Here is a 15130-nt window from a genome sequence, read left to right as displayed (position 1 = left end):
TTCAGAAAGCTGGTGATTCACTGACAGAAAGAGCCGGAAACAGAGATCTGGGCTAATTTTGTCCATAGTAGAGTGGGGTTGATGGTGTTAAAAGCCGAACTGAAGTCAACAAAAAGAATCCTTGCATAAGTCCCTGGTCTGTCTGTCCTTTAGATGGGCCAACACCAGTCTCTTAAATTAATTAATGACCACAGACATAAAAGTGAGGGGTGTGTAGTCATTAAATCCATTGATCTTGGGTTTCTTTGGGACAGGGTTGTTGGTAAAGCATTTGAAGCAGCAGAGAACTACACACTGCTCCAGTGATCTGTTGAAGATTTGTGTGAAGATGGGGGCCAGCTGGTCAGCAAATGATTTTAGACAAGTGGGCGAAACACCATCTGGGCCATGTGCTTTTCTTGTCTTGATTCTGGAAGACCTGGCACACATCACATTCACAGATCTTAAGTGCATGTTGAGTAGCAGGAGAGGGGAGGAGGGTGATGGCAGGAGGTGTAAATGTTTGTGTGCTGTGAAGGTCAGAGTGGGTGCGAGACTGGGCTTTTCAAATCTACAGTAAAACACATTCAGGTCGTTCACCAGTTGATGATTCCCTACAGTGTTGGGGGATGGTGTCTTGTAGTTGGTAGTCTTTCAGGCTTCTCCACAGTGATGCAGGTTTGTTAGCTGAAAAGTGTTTTTTCAACTTTTCAGAATAGCTACTTTTAGCCACTCTCATCACCTTTGTCAGTCTGTATTTGGCCTGATTGTACAAGATTTTATCCACTTCTGTAAGCATCCTCTTTGGCTTGATGAAGCTGCCAGCGTTTTGCTGTAAACCATGGTTTATCATTGTTGTGTTAAATAAGTCTAAGTAGGAATGCACATGTCCTCACATAAACTGAAATATGATGTGAACTCATCCAGGTCTGTGGCTGCAGCTTCAAAAACACTCCAATCAGTGCAGTCAAAGCAGGCTTGTAGTTCCAGCTCTGCTTTAATGGTCCATCTTTTTACAGTCTTTACTACAGGTTTATCTGATTTTTGTTTCTGCCTGTAGATCAGTAGAATCTGAACCAGACAGTGATCAGAGAGTCCTAAAGCTGCATGTGGGACAGAATGATGTGCATCCTTTATTGTTGTGTAGCAATGACCAGTGTATTTCTGTCTTTGGTGGGGCATGTAATGTGCTGTCTGCATTTGGGCAGTTCACATGTGAGATTTGCCTTGTTAAAACCTCCAAGAATAATAATAAGTGAGTCTGGGTATTGCTGTTCTGTGTCTGCAATCTGATCAACCAGCTGTTGCAGTGCTGCATTCACACATGCGTGTGGTGGAATATAAACACACAAGAATACTTAAGGAAAACTCCCGTGGTAGAAAGTAGAAAGGCTTACATTTTATGAAGAGTGCCTCTAAATTAGGAAAGCACATCTTCAGCATTGTTACATCTGTACACAAACATTCGTTGATGCAAAAACATGTGCGGTGCGATCCGTTTTAAACCACTGGAAGTCCGGCAGATGTAATGCATGTAAAGTATTTTTGCAGGTGAGGTGAAGTAATTAGTCTGTTTTGTTAGGAAGAGAGCGGAGATCGCTAGATGGATACTTGGCAGCACGGTTCGAAAGCTGTGCTGTTGGAGCTTGACCAGCACGCTGGCTTGCTTCCCACACTTGTGCCTGTAAAAACCGGTAAAAGATTGTCTGGCGTGTGCTGACGAATATTCAGCAGCTCGTCTCTGGTAAAACTGATCAGAAATACATTTCTAAACACAGAACAAACAAACAAAAACAGTTAAAAAAAACTGGAGAGCTCCAAACCGAAGCATCCATCCACACCGCCATCTTAGTATACCCTATATACACTCACTGAGCACTTTATTAGGAACACTATGGTCCTAATAAAGTGCCCGACATGGTCTTCTGCTGTTGTAGCCCATTTGCCTTCAAGGTTCGTTGTGATGTGCATTCTGAGATGCTATTCTGCTCACTACAATTATACAGAGTTAACGAAGTCATTTCGAATCAGGCTGGCCATTCTCCGTTGACCTTTCACATCAAAAAGGCGCTTCCACCATTATGAGTAAACTCTATAGTAGTGGTGTCCAAACTTTTTCTACTGGGGGTCAGATGAAAAAAGAAACAAGGTGTTGCAGGCCACGCTGTTATTGTAATAATAAAAAAAGGGTAGATTTTAAGTTTTAATCACATTTCGTGTTAATAAAGGATATTTTTAGGATATATTCACAGTTTCTATTTCTCTCTTGTAATAGAACGGTGTTGCAGGGTCAGAAATTAAGTGGGGCTCAGGGGAAAAAAAAGCCCCTTCTTTAAGAGCAACATTACACACCATCACATAAAATATGCTTTGAATAACGGCATGACACAGTAAATTGTCATGTTTAGAAAAAAATGCCCTCATAAACATAAAAATTCCCCCTGAAAATTACATTCATATGACAATTATTGGCCCCTTTCAGGAAAAGTAAATTTCTGACCATGCAGTAATGTATCAAATATTATATTGAGTTTTTTTTTTTACGTCAATTCAGAGTCAGTGCAAAGCACAAGCAGTTTTGGGTGTAATGCATAACAATAGCTCTAAGGAATGACTCTTCAGTTTATTATCAAAATATAATCATAGTTTCTGTTCAGTTGTTACTTGTGTTAGAAATCACATTTTAATTGGATCAAAATGATTGCGTTTCATTTATTTGGTTGATATGCAAGTGCGAGCTGAGCACACGCAGTATAAGCTAGGGTTGCGCAGTATACCGGTACTAACGAAATATCGCGATACCAAAACATTTTAAACTGTGCAATATCATCTTGTTGTTAATTTCGATACCATATTAAAGTATGCTGCCATTAGCAAATGTGTGTCCAATTAAAAAAAAAAAAGTGTCCAATAGTATCCATCTGTAGAGCAGTGTGTTTAGTGTATAATCGAGATTACAGCTCACGAGTCACAGAAAGTTTGATATAACAAACCCTTCAGAAACAGGAAGAACTTCAAAGTTATTTCAAAATACAGGTCCCGCTGAAATGAGAGCTTTATTTAACTTGATGCATGAAATTAAATATATTACGACAGACAAATTGGACTACTGTATAAAGTGTAATATTAAAAGTAGAAGCAATAATACTCATAATAACAATAATATAATATTAAATGGTTTTATTATTATTATTAATATCTGTAAGCAATATCAAAAAGCTGAATCTCAGAACTGAATATCAGCATGTTGTGATTCAGTCATGGCAGACTTTTGCCTCAGGTAAGCAGATTGTTTTCATTAATACTGTAAAGCTCTGTTGTGCATCTCTTTTTCCTTTCCCCAAAAATTATTATTTATAAATTATAATATTTTTATTTTACGTCTGACTAATCGTAGAACGCAGCTTAATGCAGTTAGATTAGAATGTGATGGCTCGGGATTTATTGAATCATAATATATGCGTCACTGTACATTTCTTATCATGAACAAAATTGGCAATACGCAGCTTTATTAATATGAGAGAGTTTGTTTTTTTGTGAGTTCAAGATGAATTAAAGTGAACAGAAAGGTGAGAGAGTAGCCTTTGCCCCATTATACACGGCAACAAAATATGTTTGATTTGTTTTTGTTTTGGCTTGTTTAACAATAAAAATATCTAAAACTCGCTACAAATATATTAAAATACCTGAGAAGCAGCATATAATATATTTAGACTTTCTTTAGAGAATAGATCTAGAATATAAGCATATTTTGTTTTTATTGCACTCACAGAAGTATAACCAAGTACAAAATACACTTACTGTTTATTTAAAATACATTCTCTTAAAGCAAGTCTAAATATAATATATGTTGTTGAAATTGTTTAAATGGAAAACAAAACAAAAACACTTTTTTGCAGTGAATTCTTTACTGAATTAATCTTGATAAAAAATATTTTTTTCCCTTTAATTCAGTGAATATCATTTAGAGGTATTTCTAAAAGATGATTTTGTCCTCTTTATTGTTAGTTAGCACGTTTAATACGGGGCTCAAGCTGAATAATCGGTTAAGAGCTAATGATTAATCGTTGCAATAATCATTCTAATAATAGTTCGATTAATCGATTATCAAAATAATCCTTAGTTGCAGCCCTAATATGTAGAACAAATGCTAAAATGCTACCGACTACGGCAGTTCTTGTTTTGTTTTTGTTGCAAGCTTTCTTCATTAGAATTAAATGTTTAGTTTTTTTTTAATCAACAACTGGCTGTAAAGAACAGAAAAGGTATTAAGGAGACATTAGCAATGACAAATGGATTTTGTGGATCTCTGTACACACACAGAATGAGTCGAACCAAACAGAAATTTGTATTTTAATATATGCATATTGGGTTTTTAAGAATCGATAGATCATCGATAGCAATTTACAGAAAAAGCTATTATTTTACCCAGCCCTACTCCCTATTTTTTATGTCATACATTTTGTTAGGTTAAACAAAGCAAAATGTGATTATTTTAAAAGTTGTAAAAGTTGTTTTCTTCAAAGTTTCTGATAAGGACATCAAATTTGCGATCTGCAGTGTTTATTCAGCAGAACTTTCAAGATATATATATACAGAATACAGCAAGAGATTCTACAAGAAAATTTCATAACTTGTGCAGCTACAACACAACTTGAGACGTATTTATCTGAACTACGCCAGAAGCGACAATCCCCTTGACTACGGTCGCATAAACAAAGACGGCTTTCCATTGCTTACACGGATTGCGCACAGGTATTTATCTGCCCAAGCACCAGCACAGAGAGTGAGAAAATGTTCAGTGCAGCATCTCATGTTCTTGATGAGCTTTCTGACAGGAGAGACTGTCAGAACGTTTAGCAACTTTTGTTCTTGAAGAGAAACCTGTCACTTGTACTTAAATAGAAAGCGGTCCAATATGATGTGAATAGCAATTACATTACACTTGTTCTTCACCTGAGGATACATCTGTCGTTTACAGTTGAGGTTGGATTTAGTTCAATTACTGTTGTTTTGCACAATCATTTTCACTTAAAGTGTACATACGTTTACATAAACAGAATAGAGCACTGATCTATATATATAATTATACATTATAGTTATATATAGATCAGTGGAATAGAGGCCCTCTGCCATTCTGTGTTCTACCTGTTGTTTTAATTAAAATTACTGTTGCATATTTAAACTTTTTGAAAGATGCTAGCTAAGTTCATTTCTTGACTCTTGTTTTGCATATAATAGTTTTCTAAAACTTTACATTATTTGGATAATTGTTAATAAAATCTGTAAAATTAGATTTTTACAGAACTGAAAGAAGAAGAATATTTAATATAGTTTTAATATATTTTTTGTCCAATTTTGTTGTGCTACTTTCAATAAAAGTGTGATTTATTTTATTGGTTTGTAGTTTTTCAATTCAGATTAATTAAATTCATGAAATTAATGAAAAAGTATAAAATTAATACAATTATACACAACATTTTTTTTTTTTTTTTTAAATAGGTAAAAATTTCGGTTTCGGTTTTCGGCCAAGTGCATCCTGGATTTTCGGTTTCGGCCCAGAATTTTCATTTCGGTGCATCCCTACTAAAGGAGTCTTTACACAGCTGAGTTAAAGGAATGTTCCGGGTTCAATACAAGTTAAGCTCAATCAACAGCATTTGTGGCCTAATGTTGATAACCACAAAAATAAGTTTCGACTTGTTCCTCCTTTCATAAAAAAAAAGAAAACAAAAAATAGCACATATCTGGGTTTCAGTGAGGCACTTACAATGGAAGTGAATGTGGCCAATGTTTTGAGGGTTTAAACAGAAATGGGAAGCAGTAATTCTTCTGTTAAAACTAAAGTTTTTTTATATTGTAATATTTACAGTAATTTAAGGGTTTGTTGACATATCTTCATGGTAACGAAGTTGTAAAATTGGATATAACTTTACACAGAAAAGGTTTGTAAGTGATTTTATCACACTAAATTTATGTTTACAAGCATATCCTTTATGTCTTGTGGCTAAACTTTTGAAACTGAGTATTTTAATGTTCAAAAATTCGCCCAATTCACTTCCATTATAAGTTCTGAGATTTTAGTACTTTTTAAAGGAGGAAAGTTGTTTTTATTTTTTTATAATTAATATTATGCCACAAATGCTGTTGATTTAACTGTATTGAACCCGAAACATTAATTTAGAGCTGCTTGGTGCCTACATAAAATGATGTATAAAGATGCATTGGTGCATAAAACTCAACTTTTGCATAGACTAAATTATGCCTGCTCTGTCCCACCTCAACCCAGAGTATCAAAGGCAGTTCTGATGGTGCTTTGGTTCTGTGAAATGAAATGCAGCATTAGAGCAGCCTTAAACTATGTTGTTGTCATGAGAGAGCATACATTTCTTAATTTAGTTTCATATTTAGAAGTATAACTTCATTCATTACATATTTCTATATTCACAAATTTGTATTTAAAACATTAATATCATAACATAGCTTTCATGCGTGCTCTGAGCTGCATTAAACCGTCTGTGTTAGTGTTGTCAAAAGTTCGGGTACTTTGGTACAAAGTCGATACTAAAATAAAAAAGTTGTGACGATACCAGTGTTTCTGCAGTACCGAGCAGTGACCGGTACCAGCGTGCAATATGACTGACACAAGGCTGCTTTAAAATTAGCATGTGCTCTGTAAATCCTTACTCTGAAATGGACAAATAATCAAATCAAAATAGTGACATGTCCTAGTGTGATTTATTAAACCGCTAAAGGCTGCCATCTTAGCATGGATGAGCTGCATACTTAAAATAAATTTGACCGCTCATCCACTAGAAACTTCACAGACATTGAGAATCATTCATGTTGTATGAGATGACAGAGCAGAGCACTTATCCACTGTGTACCACGCAGCACATGTAAAATATATAATTAAAATCACAGCATTTGCGCTTTAATCTCAGCTCAGCTTTATATATATCGCATTTAAAACAACAAAATTGACCAAAGTGCGTCACAGTAATAAAATGTAAAACATAACTTTTCAAACTGACCACATACACAAACAACAGTAATCGAAACTACAAACGCATCCTATATTGTACACGTGCCTTACATTTCATTTGTCAGACTCAAAGGCCAGTGTAAAAAGACGAGATTTCTGATACGACTTGAAAGTGTTCAATGATCACACTGGGCCGTGACATGAACCGTTTATCCGGAACAGTGAAGCATCCGGCAAAAACACGTCATAATAAAAGCACGATTCAAAATAAAATCTAGATGCCTGAAATTGAAGAAATTGAATAAGTAGTAGTAGTATGTTTTATTTAATGCCATGTCAGCGATCAAAGCTATTTTCATGGCAAGAATTCAATTACAAAAAACAAATATCATATAAATACAATAAAAACAAAACAAATATAAATAGCAAGTCATATTATACAATATATTTTTTAAGATTAATATATGATAAGAAATCCAAAACCTTTTCAGGCACAATCTCATTAAATAAGTCCTTTAACGAGGTAACTTCATAAAGAGCATTCTACTTGTGTTAAGACCAGGACAATCTAGTAAAATATGTTTGACAGATAAGGGAATATTACAAAACATACATAGGGTTGGGTCTTCACCTTTAAGCAAAAAGGCATGGGTCAGATTTGCGTGACCTATACGGCATCTGGTGTAGACCACTTGATCAAATCTTGTTTTAAAATTGATAAAAAGTCTGTTTGAAATTTCCAAATTGAATAAAAATATATTACAACTGTATAGTAAAAATGTAATATTCACTGTAGTAGCAGTATTACTAATAATAAAATATCACAAGCAAGACAAAAAAAAGCCATGACATGTTGAAAAGATCTATATTCACTTGTTAAATGTTTTAAGAATTTATTGATTAGACACCATTTTGATGATGAAATTAAATTACATTTTAATTATGAAACTTTAATTATTATAATAATTATTAAATAATTACAAATAACTAAACTGGTGTGTTCAATAGCACATTATCATATTTTTGCTGTGGTATTGACAACCGTGAAATTTTACTGGTATTGGTACCGTGATGACATTAGACTTGTAAATACACCTAAATGCCTGTGCCACCTTTTCTGTGTAAAGATAGCTTAAAATGTTCTAAATTCAGGTGCCATTAGCAGGTGTGGCAAAACGATACTTTCACACCCTGAGTATGACTAATGACGGAGTCAATGTTCCTCAAATAATAAGGGCTGCATAATATGGAAATATTTCGGTTGTGAACAGCGAAATCCAGATAATGTGCAAGGCATCAGCAACCCCCCTTAGTTAGGAGCTTCACAGGAGACTGTAGGCAGTGCCGGCTAGTACTGCTTTCTACAATAATTAGTGTGTGGTACTAAAGTCAAACAGAAGCTTGAAGTGTGACAAATTAGATTACACCATATCAGATTTCTCAATCGCCTCCATTCTGCTAAGACTGTGCAACAGGATATGTCTAGGACACATGTGGGGGGGGGGGATAATTTTTGTGTTTTTTCCAGCCACTACAAACATATCATGAAACAGGCAAGTTAAAACTACTGCATCAACTAATGTTGTTATTGTACACAACCTTGTAGATCTAAAATCAAAAGAGATGCTGAGACCATCACTGAACATATGGCATATGAGGTCCTCCACGCACTACACAGAAAACACAATCACTGCCATGTAACATTAGCGTGATCTGAATGTGGAAACGCTTTGAATAAGATTTTCCACTGCTGACATTTGTTTTTGCTTGAAAAAATGAGGCACCTGAAAGACTTCTACATGCATCGCTCATTCACACTCCACTGAAGCCTCCTGGTGAGTGTCTAATGTGATTTGACCATGCATATAAAAGACGAGACAGATAACAGGCAGAACGGGTAGTCTAAGGCCTGAATACTAAAAGCAGTAAAATGTTTAGAAAACATGATTTCTCATTATTATCCATGTCAATTTAACCATTACATTGCATTTTCCTCTCTCTAGATGCAGAACAACCTTTTTTTTTCATATAGCGAATCCAACCCTGTGGCTTAAGCTGGCACAAACACATGTTGGCTGATATATCTACAAATATAACTAGCCTTTGTATGCTTTGCCTGGTTTACTTATTCTGTTGCTATTCACTGAAATAAAAGAACACTATCCAGTGACCACAGTAAATACATTGATGTAGGATAAGGTTTCCTTTTCAGGACAATCATAGTCACTATGATTATGAAATAAATAAACTGAGCTTAGACATGGGCTCTCGCTCATCTAGGAGTCACCACTGTTATTATGCACAGCTACAGCAAAACTGACAAGACTCATGTGCATAATGGGGTTATCTGGGAATTCAAATACGAGTAACCTAATTGCAGGTTAGGTTGTTCCTCTTGAGAGGACTGTTAAAAGACACAAAACACTAAATAACACTGTTTTCCGACTCTGAGTGATATCTATGCCAGTATGTGCAAAGTAATGTTTGTAGATGACCTTGTGCATTAGAAAATTGAAATGCAAAGTGAATCAACTTTAAAATAGCCCATACAACCTGTGCACTAGCTATATTTTAAGTCTTCTAAAGCCATGCAATAGCTTTGTGTGGAAAAGCGACGGAAATGCAAGAAGCTAGCTGTTGAGAGTTTACTCGCATGAGAGTGAGTAAATAATAGGAGAATTCTCATTTTCAACTATATGTTTAAACAGCTGAGACTGAGGAAAAACTCATACAGATCTTAAAGTCTCTTCTTTATAAAAATGGCAAATTAAGTTCCATTTAATGCCTTAATCCCTATTGAAAAGGATACGAATTAAATAGAAATCTCAACTGGAGCGTACTTGGTCTAACCCTGTTTTAGAAGTAGAGAAACTGAATATCTGGATTACAGGCTACATTAGTTAACACTAAAGACACAATGGAGAATAACTCAGAAAATCCCAGCAGCCCATCTGTGCAGTGACTATTATTGTTCTTATAAGAGCAAGGGCTACGCTTGATGGCGCCTGACATCTTGCAAAGATATAACTGATTTAAAAAAAAAAGAAAGAAAATATGTCAATTTTTTCTCACCCTTGTGTTGTTAAAAAGCTGTATGCTGTCATTTTTGTGTGTGTATTATACAAATGGAGGATTTTTGAAGAATCTTTACAAAGTTCATTTCCATACAAAAACATTATAGTGACATAAAAACCCATAAAAGTAGTTCAAACGACGTGTGCTAAAAGTTTTCTGAAGTTGTATGACAGCTTCATATGGAGAACACAAGAAACTGAAATGTTAAGTTTCACAAAAAATCTTCCACTAAACGAAGCTCTGAAATCACATTCTCTATTCACGTATTTCAACCGACAGGTCACATTTTCTTATGACACACGTGAGAAACAATGGCATTTGCTAAAAATTTTGTTTGCAGATTTAAACAGTTTAGTGTGGACATGGACTAAATCTGAACAGATTTTCAGTGAACAACAATTTCCATCTGCTCCTCAAACCAAGCTATCGCTTCAGAAGCAGGGCTGCACAATTAATCATACTTTAACCACGATCACGGTATCAGCTTCTCATGGTTAATTAACCATAACCATCTGCCATATTCAAGAGATAGAAAGCAAAAATCAGCCAGGTAGAATAGCAAATTGTTGTTCCCTTTCATTATAGGCTGTCTACGGATGATAGACCAAATCAAAAGCTCTTTTGAAGTCTATTTTTAACTCAACTGACCCTCACACTCTTCAGAAGTTCACCACTGAGCAATCACTAGCCTCTTTCACACATGCAACCAGGTAATTTACAGGAAAATCATTGGGTTGCCTTTACTGGTAAATGTAACAAATGTGCTATACACATGCTTTTTCTTTTTTGCTAGTACCATTCACACATCAGCACCAAATGCTGTTAAAACCTGTGACGTCTTTTGCCGTAAATGTAGGCTTCTTGAAAACATGGTGGGGTATTATTTTGTATCCGATTTCTTAATATATGCGGTCGTAATGTTGGTGAGGTTTTCACATTTTTAGCAACTGTAGACATTTATGCAGTTGCCAGAGTCTCAATGACATGGTATGTGATGACTTCAAAAAAAATTAAAAATAAAATTAAAATGCTGTTGTTAGCATTTGAAGGTAGAGATGCTATCTGCAGCTGAAAAGTACAGTAATGTTCATGTATATCGCTACAAAGAGGTCTGTGCCTTACCTAAGGAGGCTGGTGATTTTATTGTAGGTAATGGAATCGCTTACTTTTCTTCATTAACTCGGACAAAGAGAGATGCTCTTGTTTCACTATCTGAGCAATTTGCTGACATTTTGTCTTCCGATTCACCAGTGTTACATCGCGTAGTAAATTTGTCATCTCCATCAGAAAGTTCTCACAGCAACGCATCCTAACCTCATATGAACTGAAAACGGTTCTCTAATGGCTCTGTTGACAAATACCATTAATATGGAAATTTACAGGTAATTACACAACTTCTCATTAAAGGAAATTGCCTGAGCAAAATTTACCAGTATTTTCAAAAGGGTCGTGTTCACACATGACCTCTAAACTGAAAATTGCATTACATTTTCTGGAAAAGGCTGTTAGTGTGAAAGGGGCTGTTTCACTTTCAACCACGCTCAGAATACGAAGCAACAGATATTTAAGGTCGATTTATACTTCTTTATACTTACACATAGCTGCGCCTTGCTGTGCACCTCAAAAATGTAACTGCGCATCGTGTCGCCGGAGACCCCAAAAGCTGTGATTGGTGCCCTTTGTAAAAAAGAGACCGCCCACAAGGACAACGATATCGGAGGTATAGTCGGATTTTACTTAGATTATTTTAATATATCACATTGTATTTGGACTCGGGACCATTAAAGCAATTGTCTCAATCAGGAGCATCTACTGTTTTTTTATTCTGTTTGTGTTCTCATGGCTTTTACTTGATATTAATTTGATATGTGAGTGAAATAACGTGTTGTATTCTACTCGCAAACTTTCCTATCTGCACAATGATATGACTATGTTCCATTTCCATAACTTATGAAATGATTATTTACAATGCACAATTCTGTCAAACATTCTAATTCATCAGCAAATTAAAAAGAACCTGATAAGAGTTGGTTATAATAACTACATGCATTGTATAGTCTTTAAAAAGACACCTATTTAGTGTTTACCAAGCGAGGTATAGTTATTAGGTATAGTCCCCCAGTTCCTTCTGCTGAAAAACACCCCCAGAGCATGATGCTACCACCATCATGCTTCACCGTTGGGATGGTATTGCGCAAGTGATGAGCGGTGCCTGGTTTCATCGAGACATGACGCTTGGAGTTGAGGCCAAACAGTTAAATCTTCCTTTCATCAGAACAGAGAAGCTTGTTTCTCACAGTCTGAGGGTCATTTAGGTGCTTTTTTTGGCAAATTCCAAGCAGGCTTTCATGTGTCTTGCTCTGATAGCCCATAAAGCCTGGATCGGTGGAGTGTTGCAGTGATGTTTGTCCTTCTGCAAGTTTCTCCCGTCTCCACACATGATCTCTGGAGCTCAACCAGAATCACCATCGGGTTCTTGGTTACCTTTCTTACAAAGGCCCTTCCCCCACGATTGCTCAGTTTGGCCAGTCAACCAGCTCTAAGAAGAGTCCTGGTTGTTCCAAACTTCTTTCATTTAAGAATTATGGAGGCCACTGTGATCTTGGGAACCTTCAATGCAGCCAAAACTTTTTGTAGCCTTCCCTAGATCTGTGCCTCGACACAATCCTGTCTCTGAGCTCTGCAGGCAGTTACTTTGACCTCATGGATTGGTTTTTGCTTTGATATGCATTTTCAGCTGTGAGACCTTATATAGACCAGTGTGTGCCTTTCCAAATCATGTCCAATCAACTGAATTTGCCACAGGTGGACTCCAATCAAAGTGCAGAAACATCTCAAAGATGATCCAGAGAAATGGGATGCAACTGAGCTAAATTTCATGTGTCATAGCAAAGGGTCTGAATACTTCTGTAAATGTGATATTTCAGTTTTTTCTTTTTAATAAATTTGCAAAGTTATCAAAAATCAGTCTTTGCTTTGTCATTATGGGATATAGTGTGTAGACTGATGTGAAAACTATATATAATTAAAAGCATTTTATCATAAGGCTGCAACATAACACAATGTGTAAAAAAATTAAGGGGTCTGAATATTTTCTGAATGCACTTTGTGTGCGTCGCTCTTATTTGTAGTGTTACACATACTCTGAACACACACAAGGTTAATGATACGGTGTTTCAGCAGTCTCCGAGTGGTTCTGAATTTAATTTTGTGCTCCGATTATGCGAGTTTTGTACAAAACAGCTGTGCTGTGCGATAAACATACACTGAACGTGTTATATTTAAAGCACTCCAGATTTAGTAACTCTTTCTATTGGCGGTAAAGCACGAGCAAAACATGACTTAATTTTGGTCGAAAGGAAACATTTACTAGTTTGTAGTTTTAACACATTCAACATGAGAGCTGTCGTTTAATTTACTGATTTTTTATATCCAAGCAATGGCAATAAAAAAAAATCTCAAATGACAGAATAATCATGATTAAATTGAGCAAAATAATCTTGATTATCTTTTTCACCATTATGGTGCAGCTCTTTTCAGAAGACTTGGAATATACCACACGTCATCATACAGATTACTTTTATGATGCTTTTATGGTATTTGTTTGGTGCTTGACAGCTAACGACAGTATCGTTGTATAGAAAAAAGCTGCATGAAGATCCAAAATTGCGTTCCACAGAGAAAAAAAAAAACACAACAACAAGAGCATACTGGATTGGTTAAAAATGACCATTTTCTGTGCATACGAGTGAACCTTTAATATCGTTCAAAATTTGTCAGCACATGGTCATTACAGATGTATGATGCCTCAACAACACGGAACTCTGAAGGAAACTCGACTTAATATTTTTACAAATAATTATTTTTCTGTACATTAAACTCTGTAAGCACCGTCTGACCAAGGGGACACGAATACCTCTTTTACATCCACTGACAGATGACAACAAAAGCTCAAAGGGGCTGCACCCCTTAACAGAGGGGCAGGTGACGACCAACTGCATTCAAACTCACTCGCAGTCTGTTTTTATACCACTAAATGTGATGACGTTAAGCATTTAGCTCGAGCTCACTGTACAGCACGCAGCCCGTGGACATTTATGAACTTTAAATCGACACGTGCTCTTCAATGAACTAACAACTTAGTCCTAATGACATGTGTCCCGTACCATGAAAAAGCTCGATGTTGTGTTCAGCACGTTTTCTAAATGGTCGTCGCAGTGGTTGCAGATACCCCAGCTAAGCTATGAGATTGAAAAGAATGATAAACATACATTTAATACCCGTTTCCAGTACGATCCTTTTTCCTTGGAACGGATTTGACTCCATAAACTTGATCCGATAACAAACATGTGGTGCGTTTTGAACACTATTGCAAATTATTAACTCACCGTTATCTATCTAGGACATAATTTCGCAGTGAAAATAACCAATTTCTCCTTCAGTTGCATTTAACGGGCCTCTCCGTCGGCAACACCGCATCCGCGGCTTGGCATGATGTGCAACCCGGCTGCAAGCGCACCGCCTTCCCAAACGCCCGTGTGCAAGTTTCTCCAGCTCTAGAGATTTCTTACCTGAGCTAACCAGCTAAAATGATTTCTAAAGCAACACCTTTGCAATATGCAGTACATACAATCAAATGTAAAGATACGTTAAGAACATTAATAAACGAGTAGCCGACCATCAACCATGTCGCTACTGACTAACTGAACAAAACAAATGCGTGTCTGCAGGGTTTTAGTAGCTCGCCAGCTAACTACTGCATTCCAGTGATGCGCAAAAGCGCAGGCACTTTCATTTAGCGCCAAAAAATAAGAACATGCTACTTGTTTCTATCAACATGCAACAGTACAAGCTTAACGGTTTATTTCCCACAACTCACCCACAAGTTAGCATCTTAGCTAAGAGCGCTCGTGAGTTCTTCACTAATAAGTATCATAGACTCTAGCGTGCTAATGCTAATGAATTTGGCGCACCCCTTTTAACACTTCCACATACAATCATATCACTTGCTAATGAATGGGATATCTGTTATATGTCCATGTCACCAAACAAAATCAGCATAATAAGCGATTAGAAGACTTTTGAATACAA

General features: G+C 36.2%; 1 protein-coding gene across 3 annotated transcripts in view; it reads right to left on the bottom strand.

Annotated features, from left to right (window-relative positions):
- The window catches only part of zzz3 (zinc finger, ZZ-type containing 3), a 43948-nt gene that overhangs the window by 28400 nt on the left and 418 nt on the right, over positions 1-15130 (bottom strand). The window contains exon 1 of one of the 3 annotated variants that reach the window (XM_052133267.1): positions 14919-14970. The exons of 1 other annotated variant lie outside the window; for it this stretch is intronic. The gene's annotated coding sequence lies outside the window, so the exon portion shown is untranslated. Of the gene's footprint in view, positions 1-14427; positions 14492-14918; positions 14971-15130 lie in introns of those variants that run through there. One more of the 3 variants, XM_052133268.1, reaches the window with a different exon arrangement.

This window comes from Xyrauchen texanus, chromosome 9, assembly GCF_025860055.1.
Source record: "Xyrauchen texanus isolate HMW12.3.18 chromosome 9, RBS_HiC_50CHRs, whole genome shotgun sequence".
NCBI classification, from domain to species: domain Eukaryota; kingdom Metazoa; phylum Chordata; class Actinopteri; order Cypriniformes; family Catostomidae; genus Xyrauchen; species Xyrauchen texanus.
This window is presented reverse-complemented; position numbering and strand designations above follow the sequence as displayed.